This window comes from Esox lucius, chromosome 9, assembly GCF_011004845.1.
Source record: "Esox lucius isolate fEsoLuc1 chromosome 9, fEsoLuc1.pri, whole genome shotgun sequence".
Lineage (NCBI taxonomy): Eukaryota > Metazoa > Chordata > Actinopteri > Esociformes > Esocidae > Esox > Esox lucius.
Window position 1 is genome coordinate 21,482,979 of NC_047577.1, and position 14,759 is coordinate 21,497,737.

At 39.1% G+C, this 14,759-nt stretch overlaps 1 protein-coding gene across 2 annotated transcripts in view; it reads right to left on the reverse strand.

Annotated features, from left to right (window-relative positions):
• The window catches only part of si:ch211-126j24.1 (phosphofurin acidic cluster sorting protein 2), an 85,859-nt gene that overhangs the window by 47,102 nt on the left and 23,998 nt on the right, over positions 1-14,759 (reverse strand). The gene's annotated exons all lie outside the window — the stretch shown is intronic.

Consider the following 14,759-nt stretch of genomic DNA (forward strand, 5'->3'; position numbering starts at 1 on the left):
AAATAGCTAAGTACATTTTATTCTACTGTAATGATACTGCTAATGATGGACAGTATATAGTAAAGGAATACTCCAAAATCTTCCCAAAGTTTACATACAATTGTTTACATCAGGTGGTGAGCGTACAAGATAATGGCATCAGAAATATGGATTGGATGTGGGCTAGAGAAGTGGGCTACTTTATCAGATGGATCAAATCAGGGCAGTGTACAAGAAACAACAAGGGATAAGCAGCCAGTCAGATCTTAATGTTGCTGGGTTTTAGTCTATTTAAACAGCACACACTTGAAAAGACAATGCAGACCCAATGTGGTTTTCCCTGAATAAATGACTAAAAAACTAACACGGAAGTCAGGGATAAAAAGGAACTGAAAAAGAACATAAAAAGAAATAAACTCATATTCCAGAAATTGTCATTTGAAATAATTGGGCCACTCCAGGACATTTACCTTTTTGTTTGTACTATCTTGCAATTGTACTATAATAACATTAATCTGCTCCCAAGTCCCAGGTCAATTGCAGACTTCATCAGGTCTTTTTCAAGGATTTCTCTGTGCTACATCCAATTTGCCCTAAATCTTAATACATTCCAGGCCCTGACACAGAGAAGCATCCTCATAGCATGATGCTGCAACCACAGAGTGCACAGGACCTCAGACTGTGGTGAGGTTACATCTTTCAGCACACCAAAGACATGAAGCACACAGCCAAGACAATGCTTAAATTTCCTTTTTTTTATTTTCAGACATTTGGCCGAAATGTCTGTATTTTTCAAATAGTATACACTAAATGAATTTACTGGACTCTATATAAAGGAGTAACAGACAAAGATGTTGGACTGTATGGACTCTACAGATCTTTGTTCCTATAGTGCAGCTATAATTAACCAGCACCCAGTCTGCATTAAGTCCTTAAAATGGATGGCTGAATCCTGTCAACATATCTATTGAGACCTAATTAGTTCTAAATAATGAATCTAACATCTCAAAATAAATATTTTATTGCAGGCTTGCATATAGTTAAATTAAGTAATAATGTTAATAAATTAATCCATACATTTAATATGCATTAAGATGTTTACAAATGCCTGTAATTTTTTTGGCAAATATGTTTTTCAATGCTTTATTAAAAGTTTACAATGATTAAAGACATGTGACATAGGGCATATAAATAGCCTCAAGACCTGTTGATTATTTGTGAAGAAGTGATATCCATATGGAAATGTAAAAGACACTGTTTAAGTCAAACAGCGTTAACATAAATAATAATAACAATCACTGCCAACGTGAAAACATTACAGGAGGAAATAATACAGGTATTGTACCAGTTGATATCTGAATGGGAGTACTGCTGAGAGATTCACTGAATTCTCACAGCGGCCGTCAACTCTTTCCTAAGACTGTTCCTACGTCCCAACTGGCACCATACTGCCTTCATAGTGCACTACGGTTGACAACAGTCCCATGGCTTTTGGTCAAACTAGTGCACAAAACAGGGAACGGCATACTATTTAAAATGTAGCCTCTATCCAAGTGCTGCATTGTCAGAGTATGAGTCACACAGGAAGCTGGAGACAGCTTCTATTCTCCCATTCTACAGCGCTTTGAGGAGAAAGTAGAGCTGGAGGTCCTAATGAATGTAAGCGCATGGATGTGTTTTCTCTCCTTTCACTTTGTCTTTCTCTTTATGATGGGGTGGCCACCTCTAGATATGAGGCACATTCTGTGGGTAGAGACGTGCAGTTTCTTTCTTCTCAGAAACACAAAATGGAAATGCAAGCACTTTCCACTGACTTTTACAGAACACACAAAATACTTAAACTGACAGTACACATGACAAGCCATACAGGCACAAACACTTCTGAGGGGTTAGTTTGGGTGACAGCCTCTCTGTCTTTTATGATCCCGGCTCCCCAGGAGTCCGGCTGACAGGCAAACAACAACAGGCCTATTCAATGTAGGCTGATGGCACACGCACAACAAGGGACAAGCACGTGAACGCACATGTGCCAGCGCACACCCACACACACAAACAAAGAGGCTGGAGCGTTCTGAAGCGGCCATGGGAAAATATTGCCCTACCTCAGCACAAAGCCAGACCACCTGATTGAACAAACTCTGTATGGACCATTGATAGGAAGGTGGAGACCAGTGGGTGGACGAAGAGAAAGAGATGGAAAGAGTGAGAGATAGAAAGAAAGGGAGATAAACATTCCAACACGGGAACAGTGCAAATTGGGGAAACTAGACCACTGGATCACCCTAATCAGAGAAATGTGTCCCTAACTATACTGTAAACATTTAGTTCAATGGAAAATATTGTATTATTTAAAGTTTCCCCCAATTCAGCTATTTCATTATAGCTCTGAGTCATCTCCTATAACAGTAGATGAGGTGGGAGAATACATACATAGGGATCTGATCATCAAAGCCACCGTGGTGTTGCCCTTATATTGCAGATTGTTATTTTCAGGGGTGGTTATCTTTTTACAGTCATAAGCTGTTCAGAGAACGGCAACCTTTTGTCTCATTGAAATTGTGTGCTCTGACCTTTCCCATATGGACGGATGTTAAGGGAGTTGAGCCCCTCTGCAAAAGCGCAGCTTTGTGTTGCATATGGGGGAGGTCAGGATGAATTGATCCTGGGACTTTCCTTCATTTTCAGAGGACCGGTCTGTTATATTGGGATGGTTGTGACCCACCCTGTTCCCCTATATATGTGCCCCTGCCTGTGTCACCTCATGTTTATACCCCAGTAAAACAGGATGTCATGGATTGTCCACTTCAGAGTAGCCTGGTGAATTTCGAAATGTAAAATCTTAATAGAGGGTAAGAAAGTCTCCACCCTGTTTCGAAATCTTCAACTTTTGTTGCCTTACAGCCTGAAATGAACACACAGAAAATGTGACTTTTCTGGCTTTATTCACACAGAATAACCCACAACACCCAAATGAAATATATATTAACTCAGAACATTTATTAAAAAGTAAAAAGTAACCCACGAGTCAATACTTAGCGTAACCACTTTTTGCTTGAATTATAGTAATGAGTCTCTTGGAATATGTCTACTAATCTTGCACACCTAGACTGCAATATTTGCCCAATCCTCCTTGCAGAATTGTTCAAGCTCAGTCAAACTGCATGGTTACTGCTTATGGAAGTACTCATCAAGTCATTCCCCACATTCTTGATGGGATTTATGTCGGGGCTGTGACTAGGCTCCTCAAGGCCATTCAGAATCTTGTCCTTCAGCCACTGTTGATTTGGGGGTGTGCTTTAAGTACTGTCACACTGAAACGTGAATCGTCTTCCCTATTTTCAACTTCCTGGCAGAGGGCTGCAGGTTCCCCTCAAGAATCTGTCGGTATTTTGCACTGTCCATTTTCCTTGCTATCCTGACAAGGGCTCCAGTCCCTGCTGGAAAGAAATACCCAAACAACAGGATGCTGCCACTGCCACGCTTTACTGTATGCCTGGTGATCTTTGGGTGAAAAGATGTATCGGGGTTTTGCCAGACATATTGTTTACATTCCGGCCAAAATGTTAATTTAGGTCTCATCCACCACAGCCCCTTTTGCTACTTTTTGGCAAAGCTCAAACAAGAGTTGATGTTGCCTTTTATGAGGTGTTCATTTTTGTCACCACCCTTCCATAGAGGCCATATTTGTGGAACGTTTATGATATTACGGACACATGCACACGTTCACCAGTCTGCTATAAAGGCCTGAAGCTCTTTCAAAGTTGCCATGGTAAATTTAAAAAAAAACAGGTGCACTCAAGCGCTGTTTCGCCTGAAGATTAGGAGAAATGCGTTAAGGAAATATTATGGATGATGCGTACACTACCGTTCGGAGTAGCAAAGAAAATTCAATATCTCAGACTGGCCAACAAAAAGAAAACTTTAAAATGGGCAAATGAACACAGACACAGTTAAGAGGAACAACTCTGCCTAGAAGTAGCCTCTTCTCTGTTGATGTTGGGACTGATGTTTTGCGGGTACTATTTAATGATGCTGCCAGTTTAGGACCTGTGAGGCATCTGCTTCTCAAACAAGAGACTATAATGTATTTGTCCTGCTACTCAGGTGTGCAACAGGGCCTCTCACTCCTCTTTCCATTCTGGTTACAGACAATTTGCACTGTTATGTGAAGGGTACACAAGGTTGTACGAGATCTTCAGTTTCTTTTCAATTAATTTGCAAGATATAGCCTTCATTAATTGGCATTGAATAGCCTTGATTTCTCAGAACAAGAACAGACTTTCAGAAGAAAATAATTTGTTTCAGGCCATTTTGAGCCTGTAATTGAACCCACAAACACTGATTCTGAATGAACTAGTCTAAATGACAGATTTATTGCTTCTTTAATCATCACAACATTTTTCTGTGGTGCTAACATGATCGCAAACGGATTTTCTAATGACCAATTAGCATTTTAAAATGATAAACCTGGATTAGCAAACACAACGTGCCATTGGAACACAGGAGTGATGGATGCTGATAATGGGCCTCTGTACGCCTATGTAGTACAGAGGCCCATTATCAGTCGTTTCCAGTAACAATTGCAATTCACAATATTAACAATGTCTACACTGTATTTCGGATCAATTTTATGCTATTTTAATGGACAAAAAAATGAGCCTTTCGTTCAAAAACAAGATTTTAAACAGTAGTGTGGTTGATAAGCAATCCACTACAGGAAATATGTTGCATCCCGAAAGGAATGATGAATGCACTAGGGACTTAAAAACAGGTCCTTAACAGTGCACTCCGTAGCTTCAACACACACTTTGGTAGGGCTGGGATGGAGGGTCTGTTAAACTCCCATCAGTAAGTACAGGAAAAACTAAATCATATTTCATATTGGGGTCAAACTGATCCCACATTAGCTATTAATGGGAGAATGACTCATAATGGATAAAATTAAGGAAGGTCGGACTGATCCCACATCAGCTATTAATCGGAGAATTACTCATAATGAATAACATCAGGGTTGGTTGGACTGACCCCACATCAGCTATTAATCGGAGAAGTAATCATAATGGATTACATTAGGGAAGGTCCCACTGATCACACATCAGCTGGTAATAAAGGATTAGGGCAGACACAAGGGCTCCCATGTATTGATAATATCTCTGTCCTTGGGGACATTTTGAGGGGTTAACAGCAAATCAAAAATATGTGCTTAATTAGTGTGCACGTGTGACATGTGCAAGTAAGAGAACTAATCAATTGAGAAGCACAGCAGTTTTGACCACTCCTAGTCCTGCATTATACTGTGTTATGGTCTCATCTACACTTGTGTGTTATTATGTTGTACTCTCCGTTTCTCTTAACATGTCACCATCTAGAATAGAAGCATTGCAGCTGTTTCCCACACTTGCCCTCTATAAGATAAATCAGCATCGTTTACTATCCTCGGACCACTTCTCTCGTGTTGTGAGTTGACCCTATGCATATTTGAAAGCTGGAGCATTCAGAGACTTGGCCTTGATTTGTCGACCTGCTGTGGTGCTGTTTTGGCTGGTTGTTTTCCCCCCCCAGCTGAAGTACTTTAAGATTCAAATGTGCTCTATAGTATAGTTCTTATTATTTTCATTGTTATTATCCACCTCTTTGTGCAAAGAAAAAGTCAAGGGAATTACAAATACATAAAAGATAACATACATGTACATGTTGGTAGACCATATATATTGGCCTCAATATTTTACAAATTGAATGTTTTTACTACTGCTTTAAATTCTTATAGAGAATTCCTTCATTTTTTTTTTTTGCAAAAACTCTCTGTTCAAAATGGCTGAATAGTCATGTTTACAACCATAAAACCTAACAGAGCACTATAAAAAGTAATTTGCGTTTCTGAATATGGCTGTAAATGGAGTCTATTGACACACCGTCTGGTATTTTCCCCAACACTTTCCTCAGGGAATGAATCATATCTCAAAACACCACACACACGCCAGTGCCCATGGACTGACCAAACCTTGTGTGACATTGAAATACAGCAGCAGAATCCTTAATCACCAGTGTACTACACAAAGTTAAACCAAAGAAGAATAGAAAGGAGAGAGGCAGAGTGACATTGAAAGCAAGAGGGGCTGACTAAAGTGATCAGACAGACACACGTACAATCTTCTAGAACCCATTCATAAATTGTGATCAGGAAATGTTCAATTGGCTGACAATGCTTGAAGGACACGAAGAGAACTTTGTGATTGGCTTATGATAAAGGAACGAAATGGGAAGGAGATATGTGATTGGCTGATGATAATGAAAGGAATGGGGAGGTGAGATTGGGTGATGACACTAGAAGCAGTTGGGTGGTTGTCAATACATGCACCAGCCAAAAAGAAAAAAAATAAGTATGAGGTTAGCAGGGACGTTAAGATTAGGGTTAGGCTTAATTTCAGTTATTTGAAATGGAACCGCTGAACTTCCCAGGTATAGTCACTGTGCAGGACAAGTAAATAGATAAAGTAAATAGGCTAAACACTCAGGTACTCGGGTGTTTTGATAAATGATTGTCTCACCTTTAAACATCATATAGGGGTTTCAGGTTCAAGTAGTTTTTTTTAATAACTCTTTTTTTTTTTACTTTTAATCAGTTAGTAAAAGTTAGTAAACAAATATATATTAGATCTGAAAAATGGGCCATGTTTTACCATAATTATGACTTGCCATAAACCCAAAACATTTTTGATAATAATGATAGGCAATAATTTTATAGCTTTGTCAACCTGTTTCAACTCGCCCAAAAACATACCATGAATTGCTTATAGTGCTGTGAAAATGTATTTGTCCTGTCAGATATTTTGATGCATTCTTAGAAATGTTTCTTCTAAATTTGATCAGACCTTTTTTGGGCTGTGGTAAAACGTAAAGGGAGTCGAGCTGAAACAATAATACAAAACATATTTGCTTGTTTTATTAGATTGATGTGCTAGGTAATAAAACACACAAACATCAGCTATGAAAAAGTTATTGCCCCACCCAAACACAGTTCGAGCATTTGGGACAGTAGTGAATCATTTCAGGAGTGGTCTTCCTGCCAAAATATCTCTAAGAGTAAGGCATCGAAACTGCCAGAAAGTCACAAAGAGCCCTAGAAGTACATCAAGGGATCTGCGTGTCTCTCTTCGGTCAGTGTTCATGATTCGACCACCAGAAAGGCACTGAGAAAAAAAACTGAATGAATGACGAGTGTAGGAAGTCAAGCAGCATTGGTGGTGGTGGAGTCATGGTTTGTGGATGCTTGGCAGCAACAGGACCTGAAAAACCTATTGAAAGTTAAAATTCTGCTTTACCCCCGAGGATTCTACAGGGGAATGTGTCTGTCCATCTGCAGCTGGATCACGCAACAAGACAAAGATCCAAAACACACAAGCAATTCTACATCAGAATGTTTAAAGAACCAAACATTAAACATTTTGGAATGTCAAAGTCCAGACTTACAACCCACTGAAATGTAGTAAGACCTGAAACAAGCAGTTTATCTTTGAAAACCCACAGATGTCACTGAGTTAAAGATAGTGGGACAAAATTCATTACACTCAGTTGCTAAAGGTGACCTAAACAGTTTGTGAGTAAGAAGGGGGCATTATTTCTTTAACAAAGATATGAAATAAGTGTAATATTCTTGTGTTGTTTCATTAATACCATTCTGTTTTATCTAATATTACGTTTTGGTAGAAGATCTGATAACATTCAGCCAAAAAAATACCCAAAAAATCTAATCGGGCAAAGACTTTCTCACAACATTGTATACTCTATCTGCCTTCGTCTTTACCAAAAACATTGTCAGTTAAGTCACTAATCCCTCTGTAAGGGCCTTGACACACTAGAGGGAGAAGCAGGTTGCTTCCTGACTGAATTGTCGAAGGCTTTAAGAAGATTAACTCTGATTGGTCAAGCTCGTCCCTTTTCAGAACCACAACAGGGGCACGGAGACACACAGCTCCTAATCTCCCTGCCTCCTGCCAGGTGGAGGATTGGTTCTAATTCTGCTTTGGGACAGTAAAATCTCTGGCTGTGTTATTTCATATTGCCTGCCATTGTACAATTTTGTAACTGTATATGTACTTTTGGAACGATCTATTGAGTTAAACTGCAATCCCAATAACTGTGAGAGGGAAAATTACCTCAGTGTTTTCCATGCCTTAAGCCCCTCCTCCTTGTGAGACAATTGATTTCTAAGACCAATGGCTGTGATTTGATAACACAGCCTTTTTTAGCAGTGATATCTGTGCGCAACCGAAGGACAGTGCCAAAATGTTATTTAAAAACATAATCATGTTACGTCATTCATTTTGATTACAAGCTGGTTTATGTCAAAAGAGAGAAAGAACTACAGTTTTCAAATGCTTTATCCCTGTGTATTTCCTGTTCTCTTACCTTATCGCTCTCCCTCCCTCCCTCCATCCCATTCATTCATTCACATCTTTCCTCTCATCACTGTGCTGTCCTACATTATGCCCACAGCCACTGTGGTTGCGTAACCAAGTGGCTGTATGGACTTGCCATTCAAAACATGGCACAACATCAGCAGTCTGTCTGTGACATTTACAGAGGGTGGCCATTAATCTTCTACCTCCCTCAGGCTTTATAGGGTACTGTACATCATAAATCCTTCAGAAAAACACGTCCAAACATGCTAGTTCTGACAAGGAGGAGTGACGGCTTCATCACCTGTATTGTTCAAGTTAGGTGGATGACAGGTGTGTTTTTTTCTCACACTTTTTTCTCACACTGCGTCATCTTAAAAATAATTCCAATCCCTAAAGCCAGTAGTAAACTTTGTAACTATGAAATGACACAAACAGAACCAAATGTTTAATCTGAGCCAAGTTCTGTTGTGAATGGAATGGCCTTTTGCTTTGACTAACTCTGTGAGACCAAGAAGCATGCCTATTTCTGTTGGCACTGAGCAATCGACAGGAAATGCCTGTGTTGAGCACAAACTAAAGGTGGGAACTCTATCTTTCTCATTGAGACATGTAGGACAATGGCTTGGAGGAATATAATACTGTTATAACAACTACTAAACCGTTAGCTTGTTACTAGCCTCAACAAGCTCACAAGGCTTGAACTGTACCACTTAATTTGAACAGCTAAACCAAATACATTTACTGTAATAACAAGAAACCAGGCAAGCCTATTTCAGCCTGCCCTCAATAAAAAGTGTTGTTCGTTATTGCCCTCTCGAGATTTGAACCCAAGTCGCCCACATAAAAGAATGCGCCTTTAACCACTACGCCACTGAACAATACATTCGCAATACAATACATACATACAATATATTTCGTTAGACACCATTAACCATTGTGTTAAACAGAGTAACTACTGAAGGATGTAGCCAGCAAAGTGTTATGTCTATCCTGAACAAATCCTCTTTTGCCACAGCTAATTAGCCATTTGTGAATGACACTGATACAGTATCTATCAATATAGGTGATTATAACTGACTTTTTCGTCAAGTGAAAAGACGAGAGAATTTTGTAGCCAGAGAAATGTTTGTATATCCTGAACAAATCCTAATATCCACCACAACTGTTTTATTTTAGGCTTCCTATTACATAGCTACTGAAGGTTGTAGCTAGCACAGCTTTGGTCAGTCCTGAACAAATCCAAAGGCATAATATGTTTTTGACAGTGACGGGAGGCGACCGCGGGACCTGTTGTTCTATAGTCCGTGTCTCTAACCACTACACTACTTAACAAGGGGTGGTCAGTCAGACAGGCACTCAGTCAGTAAGAGACATTGGCTCTTCTAGACTGGCTCTACTTACACGGTCTGGCAAAAACAGGGTATAGCTTTATACTGTAGCTGAAAAGTGAAGATAAAATTTAAAAAATTTAGCAACAGAACCAATCAATTCCTCCCTTTAGAGGACGACTGACTGAGGAATGACTGAGCGATAAACTGTGTCCTTTGCCTCAATGTTTCAGGCCAAAAAAATCCTAAGATCCAAGAAAACAAAAGAATGTGGTGTCCCTTTAAAAAAGCAAATGCTTGCTACCTAAGAAAAAAAAAAAGGGCATTATTGTAAAAAAAATCTGCTTTATTGGATAGAGAAAAGGCCCGGAGAGTGCTAAAACAGCAGTGGACTGGATTTGAAACCAGGCCGCAGCAGTACATGTGCACCGGATGTAGTGGCTAAGAACGTCACAACCTACTAGACCTAAATGATGATCATTTTGATAATGATTTGCTTGTGAAGAAAAGCGTAAATTATGCACATCTGGGAGTGCAATTGGGAAATGTTATTGAGGCTAGTTGAACTGTCAGTGGTGTTTACTGCTGAACCATAACAAACCTCTGAGAGTGTAAAATCCATCAGAAATCCTAGAGTCAAAGAAGGGAAGGCGGATGGGTTTGGTTTCATAACAGAGTTGTCTGAATGTATAAAACGAATCTGTGTTTCAGTGAGGAAGCACAATATCAATGTTCCAGAATTGTTCCAAATGATATCATCCCTTTTTGGCCCGCCCCTGTTGATTTGAACATAAACTTACAGTTTGCTTAAGGTGAAAAGGTCACAAAGCAACTTTTTGCAACAACATGCAAAAATATTTTGGAGGAAATTAAGCTCAGTGTCCTACTGAGTAAAATGTGAAAGTGTACAAACAGCGTGGTCAAATTATTACTTTATTGAAATATATATTTTAATTAAAACTTCAAATTTTGTATGCTTTTTCATTAATTATCTAAATATTCATTCAGATTTTCATTATTTACAGATTTAGTACTTTAGAGCCAATTTTATCCCATCTTAATTAATTGAGTTGTAATGGTCATCGGTTTTGAAACAATATAGACTTGGAATTATTGTATCAATAATAGAATATATAATTAATAGAACATAAAACATTTTTCTGACCCCTGCAAATATGCTAGGAAACCACTGGAACAGAAATTCGATGAGAGTTACCTTAAACAGAAAGACTGCAACAGGTTTCCAAAATCAATGGAAATCTAAACGTCTTTGTGATATAATTAGAAAGTTGAAATTAAAAACTCTGTTTCAAATTTTCATGATTTTATTATCCAAAACATGATATCCACTCAATATTCTAGAGTTTGTGGTGTCTTGATGGCACACACACACACAGACACACACACACACCCACGCACACGCACCCCAAAACACATTAAATGAAAATATCATTTGAGCTAACAAATGAAGATGAAAACATTATTAATATATGATAAAGTTGTCATTATTTTATACATTTAGTTAGAAAATAAATCCCAACAGTTTGAAACCCATGTTTGTAATCTTTCTTATGACTCAAAGTCAACAGAACATATTTTTCAGTGATAAAGACAAGCAAGCTGACCAGTAAACTTTGGGACAAATTTTCAGAATGTCCAATAAGACACTTTTTCCCCAATTTCACTATGGGACAATATGTTTTGTTCAAATCAAAACTGTCATATGTTGATGAAAATCAAATGGAACAGCCCTCAGCATTGCACAATCACAGCAACCGTACTCCTCAAGCAAAACCAATTCCATTTAATCCAATACGAGATGCCTAAATGATTAAAAGACCTCAACATTAATGTATTTAAGGATTATGTTGATACAGTAAAACCCTACCATATACTCCTACCACATTTACAAAAAGGTAGATAAAGGTAGTCAAATGCCAAGAGACTTTAACCGACCCTTTTAACATAGCCAGCCTAATTTACAGTAGAGGTAGGTCTAGCTAAATGTAAATGAAACAACAACAGCTGAAGCATCACAGACTGTGAATATGTGTGTGTCTGTTCCCTTTGCTGCCAGGAGCCAGTTGATGCCACAGCCACTCTCGGTTAGGTCCGTTCATCTTGAACTCATGCCTGTGCGGCCCTGAGGGTAGGAAGTGAGTCAAACAGGAAGTGACACAAGCTAGGTCAAACTTCTGTGTAGCGCTACTCAGTGTATTTGAAAAGGGTTGGACTAAAACACATTATCAAGCACAATAGCTGTGATCATTTTAATGTTTAGCTGGGGCAGTATCATAGCATGAGTTGAGTTTATGTTTTACATAACTCCTTGGGCATGATGGACGGTGCTGGGTAAAATAAATATCCATAATATGGTGATTAAATCAATTCCATCACAAGAACAATCGGCTGATTTTAAGCATTATTAGAAAAAGTTCCACTGTCACAGTCTCCACATCAACTGGTCTGACAACTGGTCAGAAAAACACAATCTGCATTCAACCAATCCAGTTAACGTGTTGGAGGAAATGAGATTGGTATCATGTTAACAACTTTCCTGTTCCCCTGAAAAACTGATTTTTTGCTTGTCCTCCACAGCACAGAGGGTGAGCAAAAACCAATATGTAATCATTGTGATTATACATGCTCCATTAAGTCTTTATGCATGATAAAGTTGATTATTCTATTTGGGAACCAGAAACCAACAGGTTGGAGCTGCAGCACAGGAAACAGTTGAATAAGCATTGACAGCTAGCTGATTACCAGACGTAATGGCTCATTTTGTGGCTAGATAGGAAGATGCATGTATATCAAAAGTTGTCTATTGAGATGGTTTAAGCATAATTGTGGACTTAAATCATCAATGTGTTGTTTTTCTTTTTTTGCTTTGAGTGGACCAGAAAACATGGAAATCAGAAACATAACCTGAACTAGACAAAACACCCTCCCCCAGAAGGGTGTTATAAAACACTCCAAATCAGATGTTATTACATCATAATCTCATGAATTCCACTTGAGTTGTTAGATTAAAAAAATGTGTACAGTATATTGTCATTTTCTAAAACGTTAAGCCTGAATGACCATGGCCCTGGGTCAAACAGAATGACAACAACCGAGAGGCTTTGAATCTGTGGCCTTCATCGGACCACAGACTAAGCACATAATTTCCAGACTGCTGATTTGGAACAATGACATGAGTCTGACAGCCCTGGACAAAAACAAGAGCCAAGTATCCATATCGATCTCTCTCTCTCTATCCCTCCACATAGGTCATTTCTTAGGACCAAGCATTTTTATTGATTTGACTAACCATGTCCCTTTATATAGGAATCTAAACTGATCAGAGGCCAAATCTCAGTTAACGGATAGATTTCATTGATAACTATTCTAACCTGACAATGTTTTTGGACAGCTGGGGCTGTCTCTGATCTTGTTGGATTTGGGGAGAGATTACACAGGCAACCCATTTGAGTCTATTATCACGCGGGCGTGATTGAATTTGGTGATGTCATTGTCTCGCCTGATTTGGTTATATTTGTGCTAGTTGTACCATGTTTCTTTCACTGTGATCAGCAGAATCTAGCGAACCAGGGAATATAAGCCATTACGGTAAATACATTAGCAGAAAGCATAACTTGCAGACTTTTTTCTGAGGTGGGGTGCCCTAGTTATGGACAAAAATCAGACACAATCAGCCTTAAATATAGCTGAATTTCAGGCTGGGTATTTTGTAAAAGCACTTTGTGACAACTGCTGATGTAAAAATGGCTTTATTAATACATTTGATTGATTAATCTGCCTGCAGTCAACAATAGTGGTTGTATTCTCACATAGACAACCACCATGACCAAATGTTTGGACCTACAAATTAGTATGGAAACTCCTTCAGTAGATCTGCGTGAAGTTGGCCCTCGACCCAACACAAAACATCGGCAAAATAGGCTCAATCGTTTGTGCCCCGTTTGGGCTGGTTTGTGACATTAAACGTTTGGTTTGAGCTGCTATAATTTTTTATATTTTATAGGTCATTCTGACATCACTCAGCCCCCCAACATGCTCCAGATTCAACCAAAAGTATTGTTTGTTTGTGCTTTGTTTTGCCAGTTGGTGCCGTTAACAGTTTTGTCAACGGCTTGCTCAAAATTTCAGCCCCCCAACATGCTCAAAATGTACTCAAAATAGGCTCAATCATTTGTGCATTGTATGTGAGGATTTGTGCTGTTCAAATTTTCGTTTGTGCGACTGTCATCTTTCAGATATGAAATAAAATTGTATACGTCATTCTGAGGACACTCAGAACATCCTCCAAATTCTGCAAAAAGAGTCTTGTTTGTGCTTCGATTGTGCCGGTTAGTGCCGTTTGTGCAATATGCCTGTATGCACTCCCAACAATGTCTGGGCAAGCTTCTAATGAGAAGGTGGATTCCGTCCTGGGGGATCTCCTCCCAGACCTGGATCAGGGAGCTCCTGGACAGTCTGGGGCACTACTTGGCAGTTTCAGATGCGCCGATACATAATGTCCCAGAGGTTCTCAATTGGATTCAGGTCTTGGGAATATGACGGCCAGTCAATGGCATCAATGCCTTCACCATCCAGGAACTGCCTACACACTCAGGCCACAAAGCCAGGAATGGTCCTGTACCAGGAGAAACCAAGGACCCACTGCACCAGCCTAAGATCTGAGGATTTCATTCTAGTACCTAACAGCAGTCAGTGTACCCTCAGCTAGTATGTGGTTTGTGCGATCCTACAAATAAAGTGTATTTATTTGTATATATAAGGTTGCGCTGAAAAGGTTGCATACCCTTGGAGAATTGGTAATATATGTACCATTTGTAAAGAAAACATGACTGAGCAGGCAAAATGTCTTTTATTTCTTATGGGATTCACATTCAACGTAGGTCATAACAGAATGGCACAATCATAAAACAAAACATGGTAACAAAGAAAAAAATGACCTCACACCTGTTCAAAAGTCTGCATGCACTTAGTGCTTAATAATGTGTATTGCGCCCTTTAGCATCAATGACAGCGTGCAGTCTTTTGGAAT